Source organism: Genypterus blacodes, unplaced genomic scaffold (assembly GCF_046128005.1).
Source record: "Genypterus blacodes isolate CSIRO-AG114 ecotype Tasmania unplaced genomic scaffold, CSIRO-AGI_Gbla_v1 ptg000111l_1, whole genome shotgun sequence".
In the NCBI taxonomy this organism is placed as follows: domain Eukaryota; kingdom Metazoa; phylum Chordata; class Actinopteri; order Ophidiiformes; family Ophidiidae; genus Genypterus; species Genypterus blacodes.
This window is the reverse complement of record NW_027466915.1, coordinates 737,429-749,645: the sequence shown is the minus strand read 5'-3', so window position 1 is coordinate 749,645 and position 12,217 is coordinate 737,429.

The window sequence follows — 12,217 nt, the reverse complement described above, 5'->3', positions numbered from 1 at the left end:
TCTGCAGGCATGATGCAAAAAGGTTTACATTAAATATTAAAGATTATAATAAACTGCTTTCCAATCCATCTTGAGGCCTTGGGGGATACTTGCCACAGTTTCTCTGGAGTATTAAATCCACATTTCAGACAGTAGAAGTGGGCAGCTTTGACAGCCACCATGATACTCTTTTTAAAATAAATCCCCACAGGACATTTGAGCATTCCATCAAAACCACAAACTGACATCTAATCATTTGTTAAACATAATGGCAAATTGTCTTTAAATGACTAATCTTACCTTATCGGCCCATAACAGCAGTACTGCGCACAGCAAATATTTTCAGTTCTGATGCTGCAATATGAAGCAAGCATTGATTAGATCTGCTTCTGCACTATAACAAGGATGCCAGCAGATTTACATTGTCATAAATAAAAATGACAAATATAGCTGTGAGTAGCCATTAGTGTGGTCCAAGCTTGTGAGCTGAATGATTTAATATTGACAACATGACTTTGATTCATCATTGTGTGAGAGTTATTTTCTAAGGGTAGAACATTGTATTGAATGTGGTGCATGTGGGACCTGACACATTGAGTTTATAAATTGCAAGGTTGTCTCTTAGTTCTATTGAGCGTGAACAAAATGTGTAAAAATACTTAAGGTACCTTGGTAAACAGGAATGATTCCGTGAAGTCTGGATGTTTTAGCATTAAACATTTATTATTTATCATAATGACTTTATCTCACTTAGGAGATGCAGCATTCATTACTCCCTGTTTGTTCATAATCCCCATCATCATTTATGTGTCACAGTTAGTTACACAAAGTATATTGAAATTCTGCAAAGACGGTGTAGCCTAGAAATGCGTGTAAAATGTTGGGGATCAGCTTTGGAGGAGACATTTTGAAGGTTTAACAGCTACATAATCCATAATAATTTACAGTGGCTGGTCTGACCAAAATACATTATAAAGGATATCTGAGGCTTGGTTGCTCCGTCACTGTCAAATTTATAAGTGTACCCCAGTACATTCAGTTTGAACTATGAAATGGGAAAAATGAAAATCTTATAACTCAAGATGTACTGCCAAAAACACAAATCAGTTAAGCATACAAAACCATAGCTTTTAGGTCTTGAACGTTTGATATCAGGGTTGGTGGGTCGGTAAGAAGACAAATCAGAGGGCCCAGATCCAAACTCTGCATCTACTTTACCTCTCCTAAGTGTCCTGAAGCAAGAACCACCTACAAAGGTGTTGGTATGAGGCAATGTACCACTCTAGACAGATTTGGAATTATATCATATCATTTACAATAAAAGATGACGCAGTTAACCTTGCCTCTACTGATAAACCCTGATTACCACCTTTGAATTTAGAATAATTGGTTAATGAAGTTGTACACAGATAGAACTATATAGCAGAATAGCAACATAGTATGATACCAACATATCTATGCCTCCCATGCCACCAACGTGTTGTGCTTAAAGCTTAAAGCACAAAACCCATGTCCTGATTGTCTTTGTCGAGTTAATATGTGATTCCTATGTTTACACTGTTCATCATGACAGACTGCAGATAATGACATATTCCATTAAATAGCACAGTGATATATTACACACTGCAGCACATTTGAATAATGATAAATCACACATGACGACAAGGGAGGGGGGAGGGGGTGGTTGGGATTTAAGATTTACCTGTCTTGGGGTGACAGAGGGATTCCTGTAATGTTCGGTGACATACTGTGATGACAGGAGAACAGTTGGCCCTGCTCATTCCTGTTGAAATGTTCTCATCAGCTCTGCAGACGTGCAGAGGCTGACAGTTTAATGGGATTGTTAACAATGAGTTACAACTGTGTATTTTGGGCAAAGCAATAAAACAGACACTGTGCTAAGAAAAAGTATGGCCAACACCTTGTTCACAGTTCAGTCTGCTGCGTGCTACATATGTGATTTCTGACACAACGTTAAGCACCAGCTGGGATTTTGAGATTATTTTGTGATTGTGTGGTTAAATTTAAGCATTTCAGATCGAGGTAAGGGAGGTCGGGTATCATCAAACCCATGCATACTCTTGTGAATACCATTGCTATACTTAACAGAACAAGGTAGAACTCTTTGTTTTAAACACAAGTAAGAAGCAGGCCAGGTTCAGGCTCAAGTGGGGGGTGGCTAAATACCAGAATCAGCAGCAGGCAATAGTTGGTAACAAAGAGCAGAAAGTCCAATGGGATAAAGCAGGATAAATAGTCAAAAACGAAGGCTTATTGTCAGAATCCAGACAGGCAAGCAGGTCAGCAAACAATACCAAAGGGATGAGGCCAATAATCAGTCAGAGCTAGACAAGGTCAAGAAAAACAGGTCAGCATGCAGGAGGAATAAACAGAATGCTGGAAGGAGAGCAGGACCTCAGATATGATCTAGCAGAGGTTGAAGGGGAAGTGACAGGTATATTCTGTACTGTCCTCACCAGAGGAAATGGGTAACCAGTGCAGGAGGGCATGGAGCAGTGGGGCTGGGCGAATATTGGTGAGTGCAGTACAGTACAGTTTAGTGTCATCACATACACTAAATGAGGAAGGTTTGTGACATGCATGATCAGTCTCTCATGGAAAGTATGAGCAAATTTAGCACAGTGATGAGGGGGGCGCAGTAAAGAAGCATATTTCACCGTCACTGCGTCTCTCTTCATACTTCATACTCTCTGTCTATACCTGCAATTCTACCTGCAGCCGCCCACAAACAACCATCACTAAAATAAATGTTTGTGTGTGTGTGTGTGTGTGTGTGTGTGTGTGTGTGTGTGTGTGTGTGTGTAATATGGACTGATCTGGAATTTCCGCTGTCAAGTTGGAAAATTGATTTCTGTTTTTAAGATGTTGATAGTGGCGATATATTTTGCAGCCCACCTTCCTCAGACTGCAGGAGGAGAAGTTGATCAATGATAATGATCAATGCAAATATAAGGCTTGACATTTAGGTATATTCACATCAACTGAAGATCAAAATGGCTGTTTTAGAAGGTAGTTGGGGTGCGGTTGTCTTTACTTTATGTCTAAATACAGCATAACTGTGTATCACTGCATAACAGTGAACGTGAGTATTGTGTTTGCCGTTCTCATCAACAAAGAAAATTCACAGAATCCCTTGCAGCCACCATGTCTGAGAAAGAAATGATTCAATGGAGAAGGTCGTGCTCAGCCAATAAGAACACCCTGTCAGTGAACCCAACAATTTTACACATGAATAAGTCATAATTATTATAGTGAGAACCAGAGCTGGCTCAGAAGGTGTGATGACGCTCAAGGTGTTGGAAAATTTGGTGGCAGTGGAGAAGTACAGCAGATGCTTGTGAACGTGATTTAGACACAGAACGTCAAAAATGACCTCAGGTCAAATGTTGAGCTTTTGTGATTTAAACAGGATTATTTAAATGACTCTGGGGTTTTTTTTGCAATCCAACAGTAGGACAGGCACACACTGTTATTACATTGAAATTGTGCTCAATATGCAGCCTGAATGCAACCTTCAATGTGACCTTCTGATGATGTTATTCAAATATATATTCAAAATTATGTAAAATCCAAATAGCCAGTAATGGAGGTTTGAGTTATTTTGTTGTACTAATGTACTTTGTTCACCCAAACCACACATGACATTTGTCCTTTTAGTGCACATCATTACATACAGGCAGCATGCTGAAAAGGACATCATATTCCCTTTTGGCTGTGGTATATTCATATTCCATTTGTATATAGTCCTGCCTTGTGACTTTTCTCTTCAGTTGGTGTTGAATTTCTCTGTCTCTCTTAGACTACTGCCAGTGCACCACACTGACTGTCTATTATACCATATAAAAGAGGTAATGGCTTATTTGTTGTACAGCCCACATACAGTATGTCAGTGTCAAGTGCTTTTCAAAGTAAAGTTTGTCACTCAACTATATCTTGTCCCTTTCAATGAGCCTCACTTTTCTTGCTTGAATCTGTTTGTGTCTCAATCGTCTCTCAAGGCTGTCCTTCAGATCAGCCTTTTGCTCACATCCCACTTCACTCAGACACTAAATAACCAGTCAGATGTTTTCAGGGCTAAACATTCTCTCATTTGACATCAGCAAGGATAACCAACACCTGTTACAACATGCTGCAAATGACTGCAGTTATCAACTCAATAAGCAATTCACTGAAATCCTGTTGTGTTGTTCTGCAAGCAGAGGTTCCACAATTGCTATAAACCTTAAGCACCAACATATTCAACCTCAAAGTCATTAATTCTACGAGGCAAACCAATTTCCTGATGCAAATTCAGATGCATTGTGTCATATGTAAGCCATGCATATTGCAGCAATAATGTTCTATGCGCCATGTTTCAGTTTTTGAAACATGGTTCATGTATCTCACTCTGACAATGTTCAACTGGAGAACAGCTGTGTTTAGCTTGGGAAGCAGCTGATTGGTAATAGCTTTAGAAGTGTAATCATTTTCACTATAAAATTCAAGCAGCACGTGTTGTGCTCCCTTTTCAAAATAAGAGCATTTGAGAATGACAGGAAAATAATTTGGTCATTTAGTTGCGCATCTGTTTGAAGCACCTGCTGCCACTCCAAACCGCAGGTCATTTTCCTTTATGTACTCCTCATACATCTGGACAAAGAGGCATTTTTGGATAGCACATTGGCTTTGGTTTTACTGCAGGTAACACCTTTGGCGTCAGGATAGTCACTGTAAACATCTCTATGTACTTTGGCAGTGATGGTGCCTCACAGCATGATGCACTTTACTATGTTCTCCAGCCTCTACTTTGTCATTTACTCGAGAATGAGAACTTGTAAAACACGACACACCTGCACTCACTTGCTTTTGCTCGCCTGTTTCAGCAAAATGTTTTGTTGCTCAGCTTCCTCTGTAGCTTAGTACATTTAACACAGCAGAATGCATGTCTCTTATGCTTCATCTTTGCTGCTCTTAGCAATGAAACACTTACCTTGCTGGCTCTTTTTTTTTAGCAACAGACTGACATTGACAGAAGATACATTTCATGTGTGCCCTTTTTTTTTTGCAATTCGTTTTTATTGAAGCAAACATTGTACATGACATTGCGCAACATAGTTGTAGGATATTTTGGAGATCATTTTTTATATAGAAAGAGGGGGAAGAGGAGAGAGAGAGAGAGAGAGAGAGAGAGAGAGAGAGAGAGAGAGAGAGAGAGAGAGAGAGAGAGAAGGAGGGAGGGTTGTATTATCACTACTATTGTTGTTAAACTTTATACATAGACCCTGAGGTAGAGTACAAGTAGATTTGAATTGCAATGATGTCATAAGGTACATACAGTTCTTATAGGATGATGTCAAACAGCAATGTAGGCTAGTACAAATCGAGGAGAGAAACAGAAAAACAAAAAACAAAAACCGAGAGAGGATATCCCACCCAGAAACCCCACCCAACCCCACAGTCACACAACCCCGTCCTGGCCCGCCTGGGGTGTAAAATAAAATGAAAAACTATAAGGAAATAAAAACAAACTGTTGGGTGTTCTGGTAATCAGTCACTGGTCTGGCATAGCCTGTAAATCTGTGAAGTAAGAGAGAAATGGTGAAATGAAATGGTTATCATGTGTGTTCACCATAATTGCACAAACGCAGAGGTTTATCTTTATGCCAGACATTTCTGCTTTTACTGTATCGGAGAAAACTGTGTGTGGCTGTGAGCAATTGAATTATATGTTGTGTTTATATTTACTTTTACACCAGCCTGGTTCACCTGTTTAAGCTTGGACTGATTAAGGTCAAACTGTGGTCTGACTTTGGGTCGTAATGAGACGAGCAGAAACAATACTTTCTTTTTCTTTTGTTTTTTTTTGCAATTTGTTTTTATTAAAGCAAACATTGTACATGACATTGCGAAAAAAAGTTGTAGGACATTTTATCATTTTTTGGGGAAAATAAGAGAGAGAGGGAAAGAGGAAAGAGAGAGAGAGAGAGAGAGAGAAAGAAGGAAGGTTGTATAATGACTACTATTGTTGTTATACGTAGACCCTGAGGTAGAGTACAAGTAGATTAGAATTGCAATGATGTCATAGGGTAAATACAGTATTTACAGGATGATGTCAAGCGGCAATGTAGGCTTGTACAAATCGCATCATAGGTTGTGATAGAGAGAGAGAGAAGAGAGAAACAGAAAAAAAACAAAGAGAGGACATCCCACCCAGAAACCCCACCCAACCCCACAGTCACACAACCCCGTCCTGGCCCGCCTGGGATGTAAAATAAAATAAAAAAATAAAAAGGAACTGTTTGGTGTTCTGGTAATCAGTCACTGGTCTGGCATAGCCTGTAGATCTGTGAAGTAAGAGAGAAACGGTTGCCATCTCTGATAGAACTTATCAGTGTGGCCCCTCATAGTGTACTCGATTTTGTCGTGTCTAAGAAAATACATTGTATCCTTCAGCCATTGTGAAAAAGAAGGAGGGGTGAGGGATTTCCAATGCAGGAGCAGGTCGTCTAGCAAGCAAACAGGTAAACATGATCATTTCCTTTTGTGTGGTGTTAAATTGGTGTAGGTCGTATGGAGTGCCGAAGATGGCAACATGAGGGGAGGGTTGAACTTGCATTCCCAATATGGTGGACAGTGTGATGAAGTAACCCGCCCAGTAGTTGAGGAGCCTCGGGCAGAGAAAAAACATGTGGCTTAGGTTACAGTGAGGCATGGAACATCTATTACATTTGTCATCTACGTCTGTGTACATTTTGGCCAAACACAATATTTTCTTCATTTTATTTTCAGGTTCAGGATTTGATTTTAAATAAGAAGCAGAAACTGCATGTAGACTTTCCGGAAATACATCTAAACCAAGAGAGTTTACACTGAACACATGAACGGCAAACCCCTAATCGGCAAGGATCACAGTTTGGCACACCACCTAACTGCTGCCTGCAGGGAATCATGATTGTTTGATTGGACTTCACTGCTGCTGTCTATTGGACCCGCAACAGCACATTAGAAGGACACCATCTAGATCATCAAAGGGACACAACACGGAAATGTGACAGTAGGAGCCAAATGGATTCGAACCACAATATAATGTAGGTCAGAATAAGAATCATTATCAGACAAACAGGCAGGCGCTGTGTACAATAGGAAGCAGGCAGCAGATTAGAGTGTACATATGCATTAAATTATCTTTAAAACAGAAGTGACTAAAACATGCAATAACAAAATAACTAATAGATTATAACATACAAATTCCATTTGTAATTCTTTTTGTATAGTCCTATCTAAAATCAAAATTTTGCGACTACAATCATTTCATTTGTAGCAAGCTCAACAGAAATTACAGAGACAGTTCAGAGGAAAACAAGCAATTTAAATATTGTTTCAAAGCACAAATGTTGTTTCAAGGTTTGTGCAGTCATGTTGTTTAGAGGACAGAAGGACAGTCTCCTACAGGGCTCGTCAGGGCCTGCTGTGATTCAAATTCTCCTGCCTTCAGACTGGGTAAAGACATATCAGCTGTGAATGAAAGAGAAGCAACTGTGACTATACAAAAAGGTATTCAAAGTAGAAATCAAGAAGCAAAAGGCAGGCAACAGTGTTGCAGATACTGCAAATAGGGTACTTGGCAACACAATCACAGAAACCATTGAGTATGAAACAAACTGTACAAATAAACATCTGACAAAATTCTGCATTACACAGGCAGTCTCAGTAGGTGATTAATGGTGGGAAAAGTTTAGAACGTTCATATAGGAATACAAAGAGTCGATTCAGAGGTGAATGCATGATGTAATAAGGAGTATGTGAGTAGAATATGTTCATTTCTAGAGGGGAAGCCAGGTTTGTTGTATCTTGTATTGAGGGTGATACGGCTATTTATTGGTCATGAAGGGTTACAGATTTTCTCAGTAACAGCAGAAGACTGTGCTGTCGCTTAGAGCCAAACACAGAACTAATTTGCAATTAGTAATAAAAGTGTTTCATTTGAGATATTTCACATCATTCTATCCTCAGTTATGTGCCTTTAGTACCAGCAATATAGTTATCCTCAGGCTACTTTCAAAATTTGTAATTGACTATCAATTTCATAAACTGATCACATTTATGAAGTATCACTGGTCAATATAATGTTTAACAGTTAGTTAGATTAAGCTATTGAAGGCTGAGATGTGTGTGGGAATATCAATTGGAAAACATACCGATATCCGAAACTGAATTTAGTAACAAAATTCATATGCACAAATCATAAATCAGACTTCGCAACAGCTCCTTCCATAAAATGTAATGTGGGCTGAATACCAATGAATGCAATTTTGTGATTAAATATCTGCAGCATTAAGAAACCTGATAGAACCTGAGGACTAATTACTGCATGGAGGGAGTCAATTAGGGTGCATCTGGTCTAACAAAGGAACTCATACGCACAATAAAAAGGCTGGATTTGAAAGTTGAACAAAAGCCAACAACTCCACTGCGAAGGAGCACTTGACTCAGTAAGTGGATTGATGTCTGAAGGAGATGTAATGCAGGTAAAAGTGACGCTTTGACACGTGGACTGAGATTGTACACCCAGAAGCAGACTCAAAACTCTGAACGCTGGTTGACGGGTGGGGAATCATTCGTGTTATAAAGAAGAATCATAATAACTGACTTTGTTTCATTGTGAAACTGCATATAGAGCATCTTTGTGCATGTCAGCCGGTCTTTAAAGACATTTGACATTAAATTCAAATTAGAGGCACAGTTGTTGAAGTAACAAACTTGTTTACACACTCACACATATGCAAATTGGTGATCCAGGGACCTGTGCTACGTAGGAAGTTTAAACGTCAGCCTGGTTTGTGGAAGATGGCTTGAAAAAATCCAAACGCTGAAATTTGACTTAATTGGTATCGCAACGCTGCTAATCAAAGCGATTTGTTAATGTGGAGACTTGTGCGTTCTCATACAGGGCGGGTGTGTGTACGAACTAGCCCGAGAGAGAAAACAGAGCTAGGTCGAGTACAAGGGGAGGAGGACCCAAGATGTAGGGCGACAGGAATAACAAAGAGGCAGACTTCAATGACACAGGGTAACAAAACAATTCACAGAGAAAACAGCTAACAGACAAACAGACAGCATGCAACAAGCCACACTAAGGAGGGGCAACTCAAATACAAGCATATGGCTACAGGAAAATGGGGAACACTAACACCAACGCGAACAGAGCGGCAGTGCAAAGACAAGACTGGGAACAGATCACTGGGGAAGGCAAAAGCAAACAACATAAAGAGTGGCACAGAGCCAAACACCAGGAAGGGAATAAGAGTAACAAAGAACAAGGACAAAATCAGGACAGAACCAGAAAAGACAGGAGACAGTGCTATAGAACTAGGGAAACTTAGAACACATCGGGAACCAGAGAAGAACAGAGACAAACCAGGACGGGAAACAGGGAACATAGATCACAGTGACAAACAAGACCTCACTGACAAAATCAGGGTAGCAAAGAAGACCGACGAGAAGCCGAGGAACAAAACCAGGATGAGTCGACAAGAGATGAGGGAAAGATGCAGATTATATATGAACAGGGTGATGATAATGGGGAATAGGTGAGGACAATTACAATAGGTGAAAACAATCAGGTAAATAACACACACAAGGCCAGGAAGTATAGCAATCATCTTCCAATATCGCCGGTATCAGCCCTGCTACTTCATCTTTAGCTATCATTATTGGCCTATTATTACATTCGTTAAATTGTTCAGTGAAAGATGAACACGTACGGTCTGCCTGCCTCTTCTTGGTTTTCAACCCATCAATTTTCTATACCCACCTGTCCTGTACAGGGTCACTGAAGTCTGAGGACATCCAGCATGCATTGGGCAGAGGCCAACCCTCACCAGGTCACCGGTCAATCACAGGGAAGCAGACTTATTCATTTCTTTAAAATTTTGAATTACTTACTGCACTATAACAGTAAGTGCTCTCTTTCTCCTTGACATCCATCCAGTGCTCCACATGTCCCTCCTTCAAAGATAAAATTAGTAAATCTCCCTCCTCTGCACCAAATTGTGTTCCTATTATGCTCTTTACTGCCATGCGTATGAAATATGAAGTGCTACTTTCAGGGGTTTATATCTGAAATATTTTTATCTTCAGAGGTTGATCACCAAGCAATCCACCACAAATGTGCTCCTACAAAATATTGCACGCAGTAAAATTCATCATGGTGCATTTATCGGTGTGCATTCGCTGCAGCAATCATCTTGTTTTGTTTCTATATGGCTGAGTCACTGGGGAAATGTCAGTCTATGAGGATTGGTTGATACATCCTGTGCCTAACATAGAGGGAAATAATCCAGAGGTGTTGCGGTTATTTATTTTTCAACTTAATCTCCCTCAAGTTTGACATAGTTATGTCAGTGATGCTGGAGGAATTTTATCCCAGTTTGAAGTCCTGTCCATTGGCTGTCAAAAAAATTCTCCACAGCTGACATGTTGTCATCATCTGAAGCCAAACCAGTTCCAGCTAAAGCCCTTTTTATGTCTGCGAAGAGGTGAAAGCGTAGGGGGGTAAATTAGGTAAGAAAGGTGGGTGCTGAACTAGTTCAAAGTCACAATCATGGCTGGGAGCCAGCAAGTATTCACTGCATGTGGTCTAGTTTGTTCCTCACAGAGCCACGGGGAACTCTGGAACTCAAGTTATAATTTAATGTATGCTGTTCATGTGCAAAAACAGCTTAATGTAAGTATTATAAAATATTACTCATTCATTTCTGTTTGTATCAGGTTCAGAACTTCAATCAATCATCTTCAATCTTAAAACCTTAACAAATCATTTAGTCCAGCTTTGTTGGATGCTAAAGAAACACAAATCCAGAGCTCAGACAAATCTTCCAGTATGTACCAAAGAGATTAGTCTGATTTGCCAGATTAATATAATAAAGGCCAACAGCCTCATCATTAATCGCTACATTAATGAAACTGATTACTCCAAGTATTAAATATTGTCACAGTTTTAATTTAAATTGTTTGGTGTCTTGTGCGTAAGACATTCTTTCAAGCTTTGCTCATGTTTTCTAATCTATTCATACAGTTGTGTTTGTGACTTGTGGTTATACAGTCTTTCCCAGGGTGGAGCATGTGCACAACTTAGAGCACAATAATTAATGGCATATGGAATAGGGATGTTGTCCCCAGGGAGGGAAGCCAGGAAGCTCATCTGTCACCTCCTCCGTGTCCTCATCTCATCAGGACAAGTGCTTCACATCGCTCCCTCCGCTGACCGGCCACACCTCCCACGAATCGACGCACACAGGAAAGGTTGTGAATGTGAACTGCATGGCTATTTATGTGGGGGGGATCTTGGGACTACCAGGGAGATGCTTCATGAGCGGACAGATTTTTCTAAGTCGAAAGCCGTGAAGTCCGCCATCTTGTTGCCTGCCGCTGTTCCTGTTCCTGTCCCAGGTCCAGCGGCAGTTACCCTGCAATCAGCCCCCACAGTGACCTGAGCAGTCCTGCCATCAGTCATCCAGCAGGAAGCTCTCCTATTGTGTGCTGGTGCTATTGAGCCCAAGCTGACAAGCATCACCGTAGTGTAATCTGAGGATGGGAGTATGTAAATAACATCATGTATTTATCATGTCTTTGAGAGGAAGAAATCCCATACATATGGGGTGTATAACTCATTCATCTGCCTGACTCAACCTGACCCAGTTTAAAGTTATTCACTGCAGCCATAACATTAAAGTAAATCTTTCTGAAATCCATGCTTTTTAATGATCTTCTTCTTCCTACACCTATGCTGCCAAAGTGCACTTTACTGCTTTTATTATGTTATTAGCTTGATATTCACTCTCATTGAGAAAGAAGGCTCAGGCAGATCCCTTTTAAGGTAAAAGAGGGCATTCAGTTTGAAAAATTAGAAAAGATTAGACCTGTTTTTAAGGGATCTTTAGTATTCACAACATCGTTTCATTCTATATATTGGAAAATAGCACATTCAGTTCCAAACCCCAGTCTTGCACCATCTCTCACTTTATCAGTTCCAACTTATACTATCTATAAAATGGACTCAAGGTATCTTACAACTTTTCATTTTGGTTTTTCAGGTTCATCCACATTGGCTTTAAATAGATCTCAGAGGATAGAAGAAGATAATGACGCCTTCAGACAACCACAGATACACAGATCACACCCCTTCACATGGATATGTTTTTTGCGAAGAAAAAACCCTGACATTATGCTGAAGTGT